At 37.3% G+C, this 20,065-nt stretch overlaps 1 long non-coding RNA gene across 1 annotated transcript in view; it reads right to left on the minus strand.

The window, feature by feature from the left end:
• LOC132330576 (uncharacterized) overlaps nucleotides 1-17,216 on the minus strand; it is a 29,202-nt gene extending 11,986 nt beyond the window's left edge. The window contains exon 1 of the long non-coding RNA XR_009487346.1: nucleotides 17,037-17,216. This is a non-coding gene — a long non-coding RNA (uncharacterized LOC132330576). The remainder of the gene's footprint in view (nucleotides 1-17,036) is intronic.
• Nucleotides 17,217-20,065: the final 2,849 nt, after the last annotated feature.

Consider the following 20,065-nt stretch of genomic DNA (forward strand, 5'->3'; position numbering starts at 1 on the left):
AGTAAATGTGGAGATGGAGCAGTGCCAGCAGGAGCGTGGGCATGGGGGTTTGGATGCAATTAGCACAGCCGGACAAACATACCCTAACATGGACACTTCACAGCTACATGCTGAATAATCCTCTATTTTGTGCTTATTTTCAGTGGGGTATAGCTAAACCCTGTAGATGGGGCCTTGTTTTTTTCCTCAAAACCAGCAATATTGTGGACCTGGTAAGTCTGTGGCAGCCAGAAGTGATGTCACAGAATGCTCCAAATCAAATCTCTACATGTAAAAGAGAAGAGCATGAGATGGAAAAAATTAATGTGTAAGTTTGTTTGCACTATATTTCAGCTGTTCACAAACACTGAAAGTGTTTGTGTTTTTTTTCTTAGATTTCTGAAACTTCTAATGCATTTGTATGCTGTTGTGAAGACTAACAAAGCACCCGTTTGAAAAAAACCAGAAACATATAGGATGCTGAATTTTAATTTTAGAATATCATTAAGAAAGCTCAAAGAAAGAGATAGGCTTGAGCTGAGTTAGGGATTCAATGAAATATTGATGTGCAGAGTAATGATGGCATATGACTGACTTGTCACCTACCTTAGGGGAAAGATTCTGCCCTCGTGCAGGTTTCTGACCATTGATCACAACCAATGAGTATTTTGTGCTTTTAACAGATGTTTCTGATTTAGGCCCCTGAAAGCTAATGGAAGCTTTTTCTAGTCTCTGAGGAAAGAGTGCCAGCCCAATCAAACAAGCAAATTTGGAGCTTGGCATCTGAATGGAATAGCAAAACCGGATAATTTCCTCTTGCAAAAGCTGTGTACCATCATTATTCTATGATAGTCTAAAAATTTCATAATTAGTACTGACTTGTTATTTTTGCCATCTCCTGCATTTAATCATTTAGCCATTATTGCTGGCTACCAAGAAAGACACTAACGCCACTTATTCAAATGGCCTGTCTGGCTTGTCCAAAATAGAACACAATTTCCAAACCAGTAAAATATGATGCATAGAGCTGCCCCAGCTATGTAATTGTAGAAAATATCTCTAGAAGCATAGCCACAAAACAAACTCAATAGAAGCATTGAAGTATTTGACTGGCATATATTTCCAATTTAAATTCTTTTACATTTGGTGGCATAGGATATCACCATTCTTGTCTCTGGTTTATGAGCTTCACATGGGAAAGCTAAAAATAGCGTAGAATAGCCATAGTGCATTAAATCACAAAAATAAAAAAATCTCATTAATAAGTCTGATTGAAATGATAGCTATGACTCCATAAGGTACTTAAGAGCTACAGATTGTTATTTTTTATTATTGCTGTAGAACATGCTCCATCAAACTACCAATAAGTATATACAAATAGGTTATTAAAACACTGTTGATACTCATATAGTCTACATAGAACTGAAATTATAATTTGGCAAAAAAACCATAACATTTCTCCAGAAAGGCTGTAGTATGGGTATAGATCATTAATTTATGGATTCCAATTAGGGATGGCCTGTGATTAAAGCACTATATTATTTCTTTGCTTTTAGTCACAAGTAACCCTGTCTCCTTTGCAGTGTTTGAATTTGCAAGTAGCTGAAGAATCTGGTACAGAGTGCAGAACATGAATGAACATTTGAAAATGGGTGGCAAGAATTTTCTTGGCTTATTAATATTAACAAGTTGTGGAATTGGAAAGAAGATAGGTATTGCTTTATCACCTTCTGTTCTCAACAGTCTTAGAATTTTACTTTGTATGTGCTGTATATCCAGGCTTTATTCCCCTGGAAAGAGAAATGACATTTTCTCCAAGCCCTTAACTTACTAGATGGCACAGTGGTATGTGTGATAAGAGACACTGGACCTCTGGAAGTGTATCTAGTTCCCTGTTGTGATGCTGCTGTTTATGGCATCTCTCCAAGCATGTATTTTTGGAAATGCACTCATGGGTTTAGTTCCCATTTTGTGCAAGGCTGTTGATACATGCAAAATTGTTTTTGTGGGGTAGAATGGCAACTTTATTTATAACTATTATGCTATTGCAGTACTTGTGCTGTTTTGGTGCAAGCACATCATTGTTTGCCTGTGGGACTACTCTTTTAACTGTCATGAGTGTCTAAGATGTATATGAATTCAATGACTCATTGAGGTTCATAAATTCTGGTGAGAAGTGCTGTGTAATGCCCTCACACAAAGGCAAAGCACTACTAGCTGGATGGAGAGGTAGACATAAGAAATTTGGAAACTCTGAAGTAGAGTGAAAAGTTTTTTCTTTCCTCTAGTGCTTAGAGAGTGCCTAGGGAGTGTAAAATGCCCAAGTCATGTATCTCTAACCCAGTACCTGAAGAATATGCAAAACCTCAAAGTGGTGGGTTTAAAGGTTTGAGGGAAATTGATTTTACCAGTCTGAAAATGTGGAATAAATTACTTGACTGCATCCTAAAGAGGAGGCTGAGGGACCTGTGTGTTTTCTCACTGATTTGACTCTGGGATGGGAAAATTTTCTCACAGCCTGTAGCTGGAATATTACTAAATCCCCCAGATTTGACTCTGGGGGATTTAGTAATATTCCGGCTACAGGCTTTGAACTGAAAATACACCCGACTATCAGAGCTGGGTTCCTCAGGCCCTAATATAGGATTATGGTGATAACTGCATGGTTTAATAAAATGTTGTGTTTGGGATTTGAGCAGGAGCTGTTCAGATCATGCCAGCATAAGCGCTGGCCACAAAAAAATGACATGTAAATTCTCAGCCCTGCGTAGAGCAGAAGGCAACAGGCCAGTAAACAGGCAATGCTTCTAACAGATGCTGAGGTTATAAGACTTAAGGTTATAAGATATTTAAAACCAGATTTTTTACAAAAACTGGCATGGTAGAATCTTGTGGGTTTATACAGGCTGCATGACATATATTAATGCTGCACTTTGTGTAGGCACCAAGATCGAAATCAATTTTGGGGAAAGGAAGAAAGAAATAAAATGTTTAATCAAGTTCACTGTTCAAGTGTGTGTGAAGGTGGAAAGCCTGTGTGAACATACTTCCAGAGGCAGTGAGGGAAATCCTGCACTGATCATTTCAGGGAAAGAGAAGGTTTAAAACACCCAGTAAATCTGCCAAGGTTCTTTCCCTTCATTTCCCGAACAGAGCTAGAAGTGGAGGAGAGAAATGTATCACAGGGGTGGTTTACCCCTGTTGATCATATTGTGGTGTCTGGGTTCTCAGAAAGCCCTAAAAGCTTTTATTTGTTCCAGTCACAAAGAAAACCTTCAAACTGACATTTTCAGTGAGAAATGAGTTCATACAATATAATTGGACTGCTTTCATCACCTGAACCTCCTTTCTGAATTGCAGCTTGCTTCTCACTTTGACTCAGCTACCCAGTGGTCCCTACTCCTGGGGTCAGCTGGAATGTTTTCAAAATAATGGGTTAAAATCCAAGACTGTACCAAAAGCTGCCCAGTTACCAAATGCTCCTGAACTAATTTCAAACATTACTTGGGAATGAGTCTTCTTACATGTTGGAAATGTCTTACAGCTACAATGGGAAGCTGATAGTGTCCTGCAAACATGTCTCTCTTAAGGTTTAGTGCATGTTTGTTATTAAAAATATTTTTGAGAAAACAGATTCAGAGTGATACCAGCAAACCTCTCTTCAATACTACTCTGAAAAGCTTGCTTGTGTAATATCATCAAACCACTAGGAATTGCTTCTTCCGGAGATAAATACAGCAAAAGGACTAAAGTAATTGTCTAAATGGAGTTTAATGACTAAAGTCAAAGGAGTCCATAAGAATTTTATCAGGATATCTATTGGGATAGCTCATTCTCGCTGCCTACATCTACAATGGGTAGCACGGTTATTCTAACCCATGAAGTGGACACAAAAAGTGCCCACAAAGATTATACACTCTCAAATTTTTTTTTGTTTCATATAAAAAAAAGATGAAGTGTTGTTACAGAGCATATCTTACATTAAATTTATCTATCTTGCTACCTAATATTTAAGCATTGTTTAAATTGGTCCTGCAATGGAGTTTAGTGACTATATGTGGCTGATGTGGAATATCTGGTCAGACAGAATCAGGATAACCTTTCACTTTATTATAACTTTGAATTTCCATATAATTATGTGGAAAAAATATCTTAAATTCTTAAATTCTTAAAATATCTTAAATCTATAGATTTACATTTGGCCTAATTAGTGATTAAAACCCAGGGAAATGTCATGTGGTTCAATGTTTGTTTTTCAATCAACCAAAAACTTGTATGTATTTTCAGTGTCACACAACTTGGACCACAGCTTCTGAGTCCTTGTGCTTCAGGTTGGGATGTATACACACAGACACCCAGAAATACTATGAAGAAATTAAATAAGCTTATTCAGCAATAAATTAGCATTTCTGGTTTTGGCTGGCTTGTAAGTTTGCATCTGCAAACAGCTGAAGATCAAAGGCTGAGACTTCTGTATTTGGTAATCTAATTTTACATCTCTTTCTTCAAATAGCACAAGTATTTCATTTTTTTGCAGATTATCAGGACATCTTCCTTCATTGTGCTGTTCCAGGAGCATTCAGAAAACCTTACAAAGTCATGGGATGTTCTTCATCTTTCAGTATAAATCTCACATTTAAATTCCATAATAAGACATACTGGCAAATTCTGTTCAAAGAATTCATTGCCTTTGTGGCTTAGATCTGCTTTTAATTCAGAATGTCCCTATTGTTTCCTTTTTTGCAGCATTACTGGACAAGAGGACCTTGTGGACTTTAGGAATGATTTGCAAAAACATCCTGAAACAACCTTTGGTGAGACTGTGCTTTGTACTAGTTGAAATTATATTTGTGAGGGTTCAGTAACACAAAATTAAGTGATACTCATCAGACAGGCATTGTTGACTGGCAAACTCATGGAAAGTGAAGAAAGAGGAGGAGGAGTGTGTGGGTAAAGATGGCTACTCTGTAGTAGCTAGCTGACTGTGATTTCAGAGAGAATAAATCTAATTTTTTCTGAGGGGACTCCCTGCATTTGCACCTGGGGTTCCTAGAAGTAAGGGTGTCTTGAGTCTGAAATGACAAAAATTTTAATGGACTTCCAACTTTTTCCATACATTTTTTCTGAACAGTACCTTTCCAAAAACCATTGTAACAATCAAGGAAATTACAGAAATACTACTAAGTAGTGAAGATCTGCATGAGTTGTCTATTTTAGCAGGATTCAGAGTTTCAAGAAAATCAAGTAACTGATAGATGGGTCACACTCCTGGTTGGCCTTAGGGCCAGGTGCCACTCTGCATACATGAATGCACATGAGTCATCTCAATGCCTCAGGGAGGTGGCCCCTGGGTTAGGGTAACATGACAGCTTGCTGGAAATTAGAGCAGGCTGCTCTAATTTGGCAGGCTGCTCTAACTTTGGCAGGCTGCTCTGCCCCCCAAAAAGCTATTCCCTTAGTCTTCTGTACAGGATTTATATGCTTCACTGAAAGTCCACCTGCTGCATGTATAAGTCAACAACCAACTCCTGAACAGCCACTGCAATGGGATTTTGGTGTTGTTTTGTCTTTGGGATAGACTTTTGGGAGATATGCTGCAATTCCTTGGCTGCATACAAGGTGTAATAAGAAACAGTTGAGAAATTATCTGAATAGTCTTGCTGCTTCTAGTAATAAGGAGTTAAATGATGCAGATCCTCAAGTGCATGATGCCCTACTCTCAGATCTCTCCAATACTAACTTTCAAACTTTTGTTACTAGAAGTCCAAACTGGCCTGGTGAAAGAGATTCATGCCCGATGCTGTCAGCGTAGCGGTGATGCTGAGAGCACAGGGAATTCTAGAACACAACAAGATTTTTATTTCTTAAGAGCTAATAATTTGTAGCTAATCATTTGTATAAGGAAAAATAATGGAAATATGTAATGCAAAAAAACTTGTTTTCTGGTATTTTAAAAATCTCTCCAGGTTTCATCAACAGGATCTCAGTGTGGTAAGATTCCATTATTTCAGAGAAGATTATAACCTTGTATGTAATATATTCAGCTGCTAAATAAAAAGGCAACAAAGGAATTAGTCAAAAGCCTTGATTTCACTTATAGTACTTCCTCTTTCCTTGCTTCTAGTTTGTCACTGCTTCAGGTCTGGGTAGTGGTGGTCTGTGTACATGCCTTATGTTAACAGTTGTAATAACCTTCTTTGCAAGTTTCCATTTTTCTTAATTTTTTTCACCATTGTTTTATCCTTCCCACTTGCTGTTCACAGTGACTGACCATTCACCTTTTGAAATATTGCTGGCATTCTTACTCTCCTATTCACTCTCTGCTTCTGAGCACCAGGCCCTGAAAGTCGAAAAGCCAAGTCCGTGTGGCAGGTGGGCAAGTGCTTCTTGTGCAAATACACTCATTTGCATTTGAATGTTCTATTTGCATACAAATGCTTTCATTCATAGGAATAAAAAGGTACTCTCCATGTGCACCATTTGTGCAAAGAAAAATCGGGTTCATGAAACCACTCAGAAAAGTAGGGGAGAGATCAGGTCTCCTGCCATTTTCACTTTGGTACTATGTTTACAATTTGATAATATGTCTGCAAAGAAAGCAAATTCAATTTTCAAGTATTGTTGATTTTTAAAGTTTTACTGCACGAGATTGTTGTTGGCTTTCCACAGTGTGCATACAGAGCCAGATGGTGTAGTCTCCATTCTAACTGGGACCACAAGAAAGAACCGTAGCATAAATGAAACTATTATTATAGAGATGAAGAAGGTCAAATACAATTTCTCCTCAGATATTGAGCAGAAATCTGAAAGTCTTAAAATTTTTACTCTTAAAATTTTTTTACATCTATAGTAGATACATTTGTACTTAAGTGTGTGTTTTTTTAATACCCTTTACTTGAGGTCACCACTAGCATAGGCAGACCTGCTTTTTAACTTCACAATTCTGTATACAGATCACTTTTCTCTCAAGAATAACCAGTCAAATGCAAGGTGTGTCTGAAAACCTAAGTAGTACTATGTATCTAAATATTTTGAGTGGCACCATCAGCAAAGAAACAGTCATCATAAGAGATAAGATCAGCCAGTGCTTGAAAACAGCCTACTGGCAGCACTTTTAAAATTTATTTTTACTTTTTGACTTGCATTTTAAGTGGGATGGGAGGAACTGTTGGAAGAGCACACTTGTTAAAATTTTGAAGTTTTCCTATATGTAGTAGATGTTGAGCTGACCAAAAAGGTCTTTTAAAAATTTTCTAATATGACAGCTACTAATCTTTGTGATAAGAAAACCCAGAGCCTGTAATCTTCCACCAGAAACCTCTCTCTGGACACTGAAATGCTTCTTTTTACGTTCTGGTAGTCATGGCTCTGCACAGATCAAAATGATTTGAAGAAAATTTTGAGGTAAGAAGAGGTGGTCATAGTGTTTAAGACATTTCATTCCAAAACCTTGCTTTTGTTCCAATTGTTTAGGAGATTAAATAGGTTAATGGAAAGGATATGTAACTGTAGTTCCTGTTTATTTCTGTCATGCGACACTTAAGACTTTCAATTACAGATCAGGGCTGAAGGTGCAGATACTGCAAGGCTTATTACTTGGCTTCCTGAGTTTTGCAGTGTGTAATGATGTGGTCTGCAAACTACTGGTTCAGTGCTTGTGACGGCTTTAAAGTAGTTAGTGCAGTACAGTAAGAGTGACCAAAGCTGTGAAAGAGTTGCTTCTTTTACATATGCACGTTGTAACTGAGCTCAGCTGGGTAGAAATCTGTTTCTGAATCTTAAAAGCCCCGATTAGGAGATTATCACCCAGAAACCACCATCAGGACAGCGACTACAGGGGAGGTAGGTAGAGGTGATGTTGGCTAGCAGTCTACTGCTACTTGTGGTGAAGAGAGAGCCAACAGTTAATCAGGTGGGGAGTGATGTGCTGAGACTCTCCTAAAGTCCAGTTAAAATTTTTTTCTAAAGTTAATATTTGCAGTGGCCCAAAGAAGAAGCAGGCATGGAAAAAGTTAGATTCTTCTCGTGCCTTGCACCTTCTCAAAGGCACCTCATAGCAGCATAGAGGAGCTCTAACACTTTTATAAATCCAACACATTAACCAGATAATTTATAGTCATTACAGTCAATATGTGTTTCAAAAATCTAAGAAAAGAATAGGATAGGGTTATTCCTGGCCAGTGTTTGGAAAGATAAAAAAGAAATAACAGGAAGATGTTTCACAGCTTTTTCAGAACCACAACTCAAAGGAATCATTATAAAGTGAAGAAGTAAAGGCCGGTGTCGCCGCCTTGCACAGAAGGATCTAAAAACTTTTTGTATTTTCTATCTCTGATTTCATTACTCCTAATAACTCTTTTCCTGATGGAAGGTAAAGAGGCACCTGAAATATAGATTTGAGTCCTTTTAGTTAAACCTTTATCTCTTTGTCATAGCGGGTTTTTTTCTTCTGTAGTTTCATTCATCTGCTCTACTGGAACTTTCAGTCGCACAGTGTTAAAATATGGCTGTTCTAAGCTAATATGCATTAACTTTTTAAAATCTGTTTTATACATAACCTATTGTATTAATATAAAACGTTAAGGCCATTTTTTCGTTTCCTGGGAATGGCCCATTACATTGTGAGCAATCTACTCTTGCTTTTTTAGAAAAGACTTTGAACTCGATACAAAAGAAAAATATAATCATGTACAACTATAAAGACTGCTTTTTTCCCTTTTGTGCAGAGTAACAGAGGTGGATGAGTAGCATGGTAATGAAGAGATGGACCGTCTTTATTAGCAGGCTCGGTGAAAGGGTTCTTTTCAGAACTTCAACTTTTCTTATCTTCTTAGTTTTCATGACGTCTATTCGGACACTTTCCTTTCTTACTTCCTTTTAAATATGTCTAACAGACTAGCAAAGCCAAGCCAGTTCATCCTTCTTTCCAAAGAAGGCTAGATACAAAGTCTAGTGGTTTAGATGCTTCATTAAAGTTTTTTGTATATTTAGAGAAATATTGCTGTTTGCATTGCTTAAGAAATAGTCATGTGTATTGATGTCTCACAGTCATTCTTTATTTCTCTAAAAACAAACACAACAAACCATTGCAAAGATGTTTTCATACTGTAGTTAAAAGAGGCTAATGACATAGGAAGCTTCTTTGAGTAACAAAATAGAACTAGAAATAACACTTAACCCTCTGTCCTAGAAATTGGTTCATATAGTAGATTTGTAGAGGGCTATTTGATGATCTCTCACCCTCTTCTACAATGTGCTCCAACAACCCTTTTTGATATTTCTCTGCTCCTCCTCTATGCTCCCTAATTTTCTGCTGTTCCTCCCACTCTTTCTGCTTCAGTATTCTTTGTTATATAGACAGTTCACTTTTAATCTTGCTCAGTTAAGGAATTGCACTACAATGAAAGGTGATTGCCATGTGATTGCAAAAAATTCAATCTGGGTGGTACAACATATGAAAACTATGCTCCTTTCTGCCATTCTGGTGCAGAGGAAGTATCCCATCATCACTGTGTTGAGCTCTGAGGAAGGAACCTCAAGAACAGCAACCAAGAAACAGGGAACATTATTTATTATCTGAAGCTGGAAAACTGAAACTTGTTTGTTGACTAGTATTTACCTGTTATAGTATTATAAAGAATATTAAAATCCTCTGTGAAGGACATTCATTGTTGCATTACTTACAGTAATGTATCAGTCCAATTGTGTTGCTGTTTAGCCTGTGTACCTTCAGTGCAGCAAGATGTTAATAGATCTTGGTTTTGAAAGGATGTGGCTTTTATACAAAGATTGCATAGCAAAATTTAAGTATAAATAAGAAATTATGAATTGTGTAGACTGAAGGATACAAATAATGTTATAGCAAAATTGACTCTGGCTAGATCTCTTGTTATGAGCAGCTCAAAATAATGAATATGATTAGTTTGTTCAATAGATGATGTGCTCCAATGAAACCAAGCACCTGCTTTGTGGAAGATTTACAAGGCACTTCTCTTCAATATACAGAAATAGCTTGGCTGCAAGTTCCCACTCTATCATTCTTTCTCATGCATTGTATCTATATTAGAAGGGATTCCGTTTTGCCCAGTATGAGGCTTTTCAGGTAACTGTGAAAACTCTTGAGACCATATTCTTAAACTGATATTATCATTTTCATGTAATTTCAAAATAAATATATACATTGAAATGGGAATTTTTTATAAATTCCAGATTATTAGCCTCTCATTGAGAATCAGGTGTGTTGCTGAAGAGCTGTCTGGAAGGTAAAGCAATTTTAAATGCACAGCACAGGATCTCTGTTGTCCTTACACCTGTCCTTTGACATTGGCTGCAGCCCATGCCAAAAATGTATCAATATCAGTATTTCATTTGGTAGGAGAAAGGCATAAATATAATTTGCATAATCTCTCCAAATGGTGTCCTATCTTTTCCAAGGGTTTAAGTATATGCAACATATCTCAGCCTTACTATATTTATTACATCTTTTCTAGACCAAGTGGCATGAATTGCTCTGTAAAAAAATGAATTTGGAACTTGAGTTGAGCAAGAAATGTTGCAACCACTGGAGTATTGATATACCATAAAGTGTACAAAACCAGCCTTGTTTTAGTCAGTTGATCTGGCAAACTGGGCCTGTACTACCTCAACATGCAGTACAAACAGATACATTAATCTATTAATGCCCATTTAAAAGCATAAGCTCTGTCAGTTCAAATGAACTTCACTAAGAACTGCTGAGGTCTAGGCAGCCCATTGGGATAACATGGAAAAGGCATATTGGTTTCTGTAGCATGCAGCCAACTTCAAATCCATCTGCCTTCTGCTCCTTATAGTAAGTGCTGATGACACAATAAGAAAATCCCCACACACTTTGTACAAGTCCAAACAAGACTGGTGATGGGTAGATGGAATATTAGAAGGTAAGCTGCCTGAAAAGAAAGTGTATGGGCACATTCTTTTTGCTCAGAGAAATGTCTGTACTTCTGAGAACATGCACATCACACCCACTACAAAACATTTAGCCCAGCCATGTACTCTGTAATGCTGGGATCTCCTTACTAGCAACTGTGGAGCTACAATAGGATATAATCCTCTACAAAACTACTTAAGTTGTCATAGAATTGTATCATCATACAAGATGTCAGTATTTTCCCACCATGCAATAGTGTCATGCACATCCAGTTACTTACCAGGGAAACCTCATCTCCCTAATGAAGCACAGGATGTGCACTTTCCGACATAAGTCAGACTCTGGACTAAGAGGTTAAAGGCTCTAAGAATACTAAGAGGTTTCTGTGCCAGTACATTTTCACTGGATGGTGAACATACCCCAAGCACTACTCGGATGCTGTGCAGCTGAATGGCTTGCTAAGCAAATCTGCTCCAATAAGCTGCTTGTGTATGTGCAAAGACCTCGAATTTTACTACCCTCTGAAATACTACATTTAAATTTAAAAAGTATTACCAAAAAGCTGGATAAAATAAGAGAAAAAGATAAATGTGAAGCAAAATGTGTAGATTTCCAAATAAGAGGAGCTGAAAATCTGTGACTGTAGCTTTATAAAGATCAGCAAAGAGGTGTTGTAGAGGTATTAAAAATAAGAAAATGATTTGCTACTTTCAGTTACTACTTCTTTCAATTCAGGTTTAGAGCAGAGATGAAAGAGAAGCACCACAGATTTAGAACCTACTTTTGAAGCTGATGAATTATATTTTAGATGCAACACATAAATAAATTGAATCATCCACTCGTACAAGACAACTGCAAACCTGATAGATTATCAGGACAAAGCAGAGGATATTGAGAATAGCCACAAATATTTTGTACAAGATAAAAATAAATGTCAATAAATGTCATTGTAAATATTAACTGACTGGACCAGAAAGAGAAGAATACCTAGAATCAGGTACTTTATTATAGTTGTCAATAGGGCTTACTTGCATTTTTTTTCTGAAATACTTAGTATTTGCTGCTGTCAGCAGCTGAATGATGAGTTGGACAAACTCATCAATTTGATGAGTTTGAGCAATTTGTTTGAGCAATCATTTGATTAAGAATGAGCAATGAAATGTCTCTGTTCCAGAAGAACTAGGTTAATTCTTGTATGCTATTTTGTCATTTTCCTTAGAGACTATTGACACTGATTATTCCTTATGGTAAATTTCTTTTTGTTTTTTGCTTAGTATTTAATACCTTAGAAGGAAATTCACAATCAGTACATTTCTCATCACATATGAGCCATCTCAGACTGCAGATGAAAGTGGTTACTACCCAGACTAGAGCTGGCTTCATGAAGCAGTGGTGCATTGTATGCCCTTCTAGCAATTCCCCAGGAACATGTCCTGCTCTGGAGGGATTGTTTAATCCCTGTGGCTGGCATGGGAGTGGGAAGAGGTCAGTTAGACTAAATAGCACAGGTAGTTGAACTGGGACATTCATGCATAATACCTCATTGCTTTTTGTGGTTGAGAAAAGCAGCAAGACTTTTCTGATAGTAAATAGTTTCATTTTCTTTATCTCAGTTACAGTGGTAGGTATACAAATATGGAAATAAGGTTAAATTTGGCTCAGCTTCTGAAAAATTAAATTTGAACTCATGTTTTAAAGTACAGATGCAGTGTTGCTGTGAAACATGCTGCTACAACTGTATTTCTAGAATGAAGGAAAAAAACGTTATAGAATTTAGTGAAAGATTAAGCTGTTGGCTGAAGGGTGACAGGCTGCTGTAGCAGCATTTTTTTTGGGGCTAAGCTTTTGCTGGCTCTTGTTAAATAGTCTGCTCAAAGTCTTTTACATAAATTCAGAAATATTTAATTTTAAATACAGGCTTAGGTAAGCCATGGATTTAATCACTATAATGATATGATTTGCAACTCAATTGGATTTTCACTTTCAGCTGAATGTAATAATATTTTATGACACTCAGACACTTGTAATAGATCCACTTATGTCTACTTGCTTGCACACAATAAATAAACCAGTGCCTTATTTTTATGGAAAATTTGTGCAAACTTTGTATAATGTTAAGCAAGGGCAAGAGATCAAAAAAAAAAAAAAAAAAAAAAAAAAAAAAAAAAAAAAAAAACCAGAAAAAAAAAAAATGACCTGTTATTATTCTTCCTATTTCTTAATGCTTATTCAAGAGGTTAAGTTATTCTAGTCCATAAGGGTAATTGCAAAGCCTGGATTAATACTCTGGATTTATTGCTCTTTCAGTATGAAGCCTACACTGGATGGTATTACATTACATACATATAATAGCACTTTTTTTTTTTTTTTTTTTTTTAGCTATGATGCTTGTGCAGTATTCTTTCCCATTCTAAGTGTTGGGCAAAATTTAATGTGATTCTGTAAGCTCAGTTTGCAGTTTTAGATCTCCAGAATTCTGGAGGGACAGAAATCCTATTCTCATGTCTGACAATTAAGCCAAAAGTGCAACATCATATAGGCATACCAAACCAGATATGAATATAACTGGAAGGCAGTAGTACTGTTTTTATTTACTGCTGTCTTGATTCTTATTGTGAGTTCCTGGTTTTAATGGGGAAATTGGGATTGTTTGTGTTGAGAGTAGTATCTAATTTAAATTTTTTCCAGTTTATTACTTCTTGCCCTGTGCAAAATAGAGACAGGGAATACCCTTATATTATTCCTTTACAGTGTCCTTCTATATCCTTTAAGACTGTTACCATGTTGCCTCTAGTCCTCTCACACAGAAACCTTTCTGAAATACCCAAAATTGGACATGGTGCTTTAGCTGTGGCCTAAGAAACACATAGCAGAGCAGAGGGATTATTTCTTGTGCCCTGCATGTTATTATCCTATTTATGCATTTCAAGATCATGTTGCTGGTTTGCTTTTTTGGCTTGTTGGAAGCTTTCCTTTTTTGTTTTGCTACAGTGTGCTCAGATGTAGAAAGATCTTTCTAATGCATGCTAGATGTTGTACATTCCCAGGACAAATGTCAGTTATTTTTAAAATATGTCAAAACCAAATTCTGACTCTAATTTTAACCTTCTACATGCTTATTGTGAGCAGCACTACATGACTTGCCAGAGATTCCAGCTGCTTTTTTTTGTGATTTTCCAAGCAATGCAAACACACAGAATCTTCTGATCTGGCAGACAGAGCAAGAATGCTAAAGTGTAGAACAAAGTGTATTTTAGTTAAATTATTGTAAAGAATAACTGGGTGCAGACATATATTTTCATGCTTTCATATAGGCTTCTGAACACACTAACACATTTTGTTGTATTCCATACTATGGGATAAGAAAAGCAGAGTAAAGACAAAAGTGCTGGGGCTTAGCTGGTCTATCATATGCTACTGTGCTTGGGCACCATTTATCATTTGTTTTGGTGGAGACTGCTCAGTACCTTTTACTTTAAGCAGGAAGTCAACACTACATATTTTGTTCAGTCAGAAATAAATCTGAATTTTAATTTCTTTGAAATCTAACCCCCACAGTTGGATGGGTCTAAGAAATACTTGACTGAGTGTCATTTGGATGTGGTTCCATCCATGTTTCTTAGAATATTTTTATATCCTATGCCCTTTAAAATTTTCCTTCACCTGTATTTCAGAAGGAAAAATATTCCTTAGCCTGAAAATATGAAATTGTTACTGAATTTCAAATTATAAATTCATGGTTATATAAAACTAAACTGTGACATTTTGTAAGGTTGTCAATACATGTATTATTTAATCTGACTAAAATGTGCTGGAGATGGCTCCAAGGTTGGTTCAGTCTCAGAGAATTGCAGGCAGTCACAGGCAATCACAGGCAGTTGAGTCTTACACAGTTCTTCCTCAAGTAGATGGGAAAAGTTCTCTGTATCCAGACAGAGAATTCTAAATTTCTGGCCTACAAACGTAGACTTTAGTATCTATGTGGCCCTTTTCAAATCAACTGGACTCCAGAAGAAGGCAAAGATTGTTATAGCAGGGATTTACCAATATCATATATATAGGTATTAAAAAACTCCCTTTCCCTCTCTCTCTAAAGGCTAGCCTTCACTAGGAGCTGCAAAGGCAGATGTCATATCTTAAAGATTTTCCTCATAATCTTTATATGCAAACTTTCTGATTGATGAAAACTCACTTGAGATTAACTAAGCATCTTGTACTTTGCAATGTCAAATATTTTTAACATTTGATGAATTTTCAAGTATTTCTGGAAGCACAGAATGAAGTATCTGTGGTTTTGGCATTTAGTAGTAGTGATCTGGATCTATATGATGGCAGTGTATTACTTGAAAGAAATCTGGATAACTGCTTTTAAAATGTTCTTTGAGAAAGGAATGCAAAGACAGCTTCTAGAGGGCTTAGAAATCTGTTTGGCTTGTCTGTTGAGAGACTTGGCTGTGCATCAATCTCTTTTATACTTTTGGGTTGGAGTAATGTGTTTGCTTCTAATAATGTAAAAACAACTCCTTTTGTATATTTCCACGAGATCAGTACAGATTCATTCTTATAGTTCATTGAAGTTTGTTTGACAGTCTGTTGAAAATATAATTGCTGAATCATCACTGCCTGTCCATTATGAGTAAATCCCTCTTACCTTTTGAACAACATGACTCATTTTGAAGGATACAAAAGCTATTCATTATTGTTATTGCTTCTTGGCCTAAGTGGTTGAGTCTGAGATCCTGCAAACTGTTTCTGTTGGAAAAGAAGCTCATGATAAGAGCAGAGCATCTCTGTACAGAGCTGCATTGAAGAATGTTTGAAGGTCTCATTTTGTGCATATAGGAGGATCTAAACAACAACAAGCAGCAAATTCTTTTGCCTGTACCATCACCAGGTTTTAGCACAAAATGTATGGAATTTCTTCTAAGAACCATTTTACTAGAGCTATTCCAGGTTATATTTTATATTTTTGTACTTCCCCCCCAACCCCGCTACTTCTTGTGTTTCTCTTGTTTCTTCCTTATATAAAGGTAGATAGGTATTTCCTGAAGCCACCTCTACCCAGTGCATTTCAAATCATTGCAGTTTCCCATGGACCTTTGGAGTGAGTACAGGTGTTTGCACTGTGAATTGAAGGCATTTGTTTTAATAACCTAACTAAACTTAAGCCATGCAAATACTGTCTTGCATCAGCTTGGAAGAAAAGAGCATGGTGTCTGTGACTATTATATGGACCACCAGCTCAGATCAAATATGATAAAAATTTAGTCTCTTTTCCTTCTATTTTAGATGTTCTGTCTTCTCCATCTGTTCAGACCAGCAACCTTGCTATCATATCAGATTCTTTTTGTTTTGTTTCCAGGTTATGGATTTGTCTGGAAAGTCTATGCCTCTTTTCTGTGCACTGACCACCTTGTCTGTATAATTCTTACTGGGTATTCTTTTGAAAGCACATTGGTTTTGGACTCCAAAAAAAGGTAAGTATGGAAAGGAGGGAAATTATGCTGCCATAAGATTGTTTCTTCAGGCAATAGGAAGTATATAATGCTTCAATTGAATTAATGAGCTCTGTATTTCACACTGCTGAAATTACATGATGAGGGAGTTCATATCAGGCCAAGAATTTGAATCAAAACCCTGCAAACCCAAAAGAGTTTGTGCAGATTTCACAATCTGCACCCATCAAGCTCTCTTTTTATGTCTAATCTGGCAGAATCATCCAGGTAACCTGTGAATAAGCCTAATTATTTCATTGTCATACAGCTGGCTGAAGAATACAGGCACAAAGTGGTAAAATTATAGTTTTGGTTTCCTGAGATACAAAACTGCCTTCTGTACTTTGAGTCTCTTGAGAACTAATCTCCAGATAGCTTTCTCCTATTCTCTGTATTACCTCTCTCAGTTTATTCCCTCCAGTTTTTCACTTGCACCACAACTCACCCCTTCCCTTTCCTTCTGTCCCTACCTCCTCCCTAAGCCCCCCTTAAGCTGTAGTTACTGTCGTCATCTTTGACTCCATTACAAATTATCTGTAAAGCATCCCAGTTCTCTCTCACTCTTTTCTTCTTGCCCCGTATCACACAATTCTCACAAGCATTTGTGTGCTTCAATCCTCTGCCCCACGTGCTAAGTGCAAGATTTCACTTACCAGGAGGCAGAAAGGTGGTCTAAGGAGAGCCAAGGTCTAAGGATACCCTTGCTTTCATTCCCCAGTGGCTGGAAGACTAGGACTCAATGGTGGAGATCACAAGGCAGAGGAGTACACAGTATTCCTACTGCAAGATGAGACAGTTTGGCCAGACAGTGGCGGTTTCCTCTCTTGTTTCAGGCCATGACTCAGTCTAAGCCAGAAGTGCAGAATATGTGATAGAAATTGCAAATTGGATGGCTAGAGGCCAGTTAAATCTGTAACTTCGCCAGTGAGACTGCCCCACCTACCTAAGGCAGATGACATATTCTTTGCAATGACTTTCTGGTTGTTTTTTATGATAACAATAACCAGCCAGAATCTGAAAAAAAGAAACCAAATGCTTTTCTAAACAGCCACTAAACCACAACTTTCTGGAACTGTTTGGGTCCTGCTGGACAGCTGTAATTGCTACTTTTCAGACAGAAAAAACCCAAATATTTTTGAGAAAATGGATGTTGAAACCCATATAAAATGTTCTTGATCATTCTATTTTTCCCCTTATATTCCCAACACAGAAGCCTATCATTCTAGCAGAAGTACATCACATTGTCAGTGGAAATTTCACCCAAGGAAGGATTTCATAATAGTGGGTTTTGCAAGGCACATTTGTAGCAAACAAATGCCAACCATTCCTCTTCTCCACTGCAGGGTAATTGTGTTACAGTGAAAGGCTTTTAACTATGAATCTGACTGAATTGCTCAACCCCCCAGGAGACATTCCTGGAACATGAATTTCAGTCTGGCATGCTGAACGCACTGTTCCTGCAGCTGCTGCTACCACTGACCAGATACTCTGTAGGAGGGGAGCACTGTAAGACAGTGGTGACAAGGCAATCCTGAGAGAGTGTGGGAGAGAACAGTGCTGCTTCAGAGCAGGAACAGCATTCACTAAAAGCTTCAGCGTAGAGTTTAGAAGTGTTACACACAAAACACCCATCTGAGTAATAAGAATCACCGACTGTCATTCTGCTCTGATCACAGCCTTTTAACTGCTTCACTATTTGGTTTAACCCAGCAAAAAAAGTAAAAATTAATGTGCTTTTTAATTTTTCTGGTTATTTTCAACCACAAAATCAATTAAATTCTGTAATGTATTGTACTACTTACTGTGATGAACAACTGTGCATCAAGGACTGCCCTTTCTCAACAGTGTCTTGTATATATATTTGTTTAATGAACACAAGCATGAAAAGGTGCTTATTATGGAGTACCTGTCATAATTTTAATTTATACTTATGAAAGCATGGTGTTGGCACTAGGCTCCTGGAATCTTACCTTTTGCTTTTCATCTTGACACCCAGCCCAAAAGAAATGAAGACGCCCTGTTGCAGTTCTAATTTTCCTTTGGAAAACAATACAGAAACACACTTCAAATAATATTACTCTCTTATCCTAAATTGTTGAATACATAAGGAAAGGACACAAGACTTAGAGAGTCCTTCTATGGACTCTGTCTTTTATTAGATTTTTATCTGATGTCAATTACTATACTTTATGTTCCCAAACTGAATTTACTCTTCAGAAAGTTCAAATTAGCACTTTAAATGCCTTAGTGCAATTTAGGAAGCCCTGTGCTGCTCAGAAGCCTCTTCTCCCTTCCCTGGGCTGACCACTTTCCGAGCAAGGGAAGAGTCCTTCCAAGAATTAGTCCCAGCACACAGTGCTTCAGGTAGTAAAAGACAGTAAAGTGAGAACAGTGTTTTAATTTCTCATTGTATCATTTGTGTACCATGTGTACCAAACAAACATGTACCAGCATGTTTGTGTGATTAATTTTTTTTTTTTTCTGTTCAGGAAGAAGTAGGTGCAAACCTAAACAAAGCAATGGGAGACAGGATACTCACAATGAAGTGACTAATTTCTATTTGGCCAGTGGACTGAGATGAAAAACAAAAGATTTCTGAAGCCTTATGACACACACTATTCTCCTTCTCTAAAGGCATTTCCAGGAACAGTAACGCATGAGAAAACCTCTAAAACTGTTTAACAGCATCTTTCACATGATCAACTCAAAGTGCACTGAGGGCTGAATATTGTTCTGATAAGCAAACTATTCTAAATACACAGAACTTCAGAGTTGTGCTGGAAGATAAATGGATGGGCAGGGGCAGTTTCAGGACACTCACCCACTTTGCAAGGTCACAAAGTCCCAGAGATGTAATGGTTCAGTCATGCTCATAGGATCATAGGTGCCCCAACAGGCCTAAAAGAGAGAAAATAGGCAAAGTGACAAGTTCAAACTGGAAGTCTTGTAGCAACAGTATTTGACATGTAGGATGATGGAACAGGCTATAGGGCCAGGGAAATGGGAAATACTCTGAATGAAGGAAACTCATGACACATGAGAGAAATAAATTCCTTATGGCTATCTGGGATCAAATGAGCTCTCTTCAGCTTTGAGTGGACTGTTATAAATGTAGTGGACTTTGTTCTGGTGCTGTAACTCAAGGAGGACTTCAGTCATATATTTTCAAAGAAGTATAAATATCTTGAAATATAGATGTAGTCTACTGAGGCATTTTTATTTTGTCATTTCCTCTGAGAACAAATCATACTTTACTTGCTGTTGATTTTAAAGGATTCTTCAAGAACATAAGATAAGTCCTACGAAGAGCTGCCTTTGTCCATTCAGATTTGGACTCTTTGAGATCTGTATGGTAATAAACACCTGTCATTACTGGTACTGGACATGATCCCAAGGTGGGCATTGTAACTACATCCTCAGGCAGCTTGACAGGGGGAAACCCAAGCAGTGTTTCTCACCCTTGCTCCACTCTCCATGAACAGACATCCCTTAGCCTGAGAGTCAAAAAGTACAATTAAGTGGTCCAAACAGGTCTCAAATCCAGATGATGGGGATTCAGATGATGTGAAATTTGCAGTCTATACTTGCCAGGTATATACAAGCTGTAAATGTGTTTTCAGATCTCACATGGTAAGAACTCCAGAATGAAACAAAAAAATTCTGCTCAGGGCTTAACATCTAG

Source organism: Haemorhous mexicanus, chromosome 8 (assembly GCF_027477595.1).
Source record: "Haemorhous mexicanus isolate bHaeMex1 chromosome 8, bHaeMex1.pri, whole genome shotgun sequence".
Classification (NCBI taxonomy): domain Eukaryota; kingdom Metazoa; phylum Chordata; class Aves; order Passeriformes; family Fringillidae; genus Haemorhous; species Haemorhous mexicanus.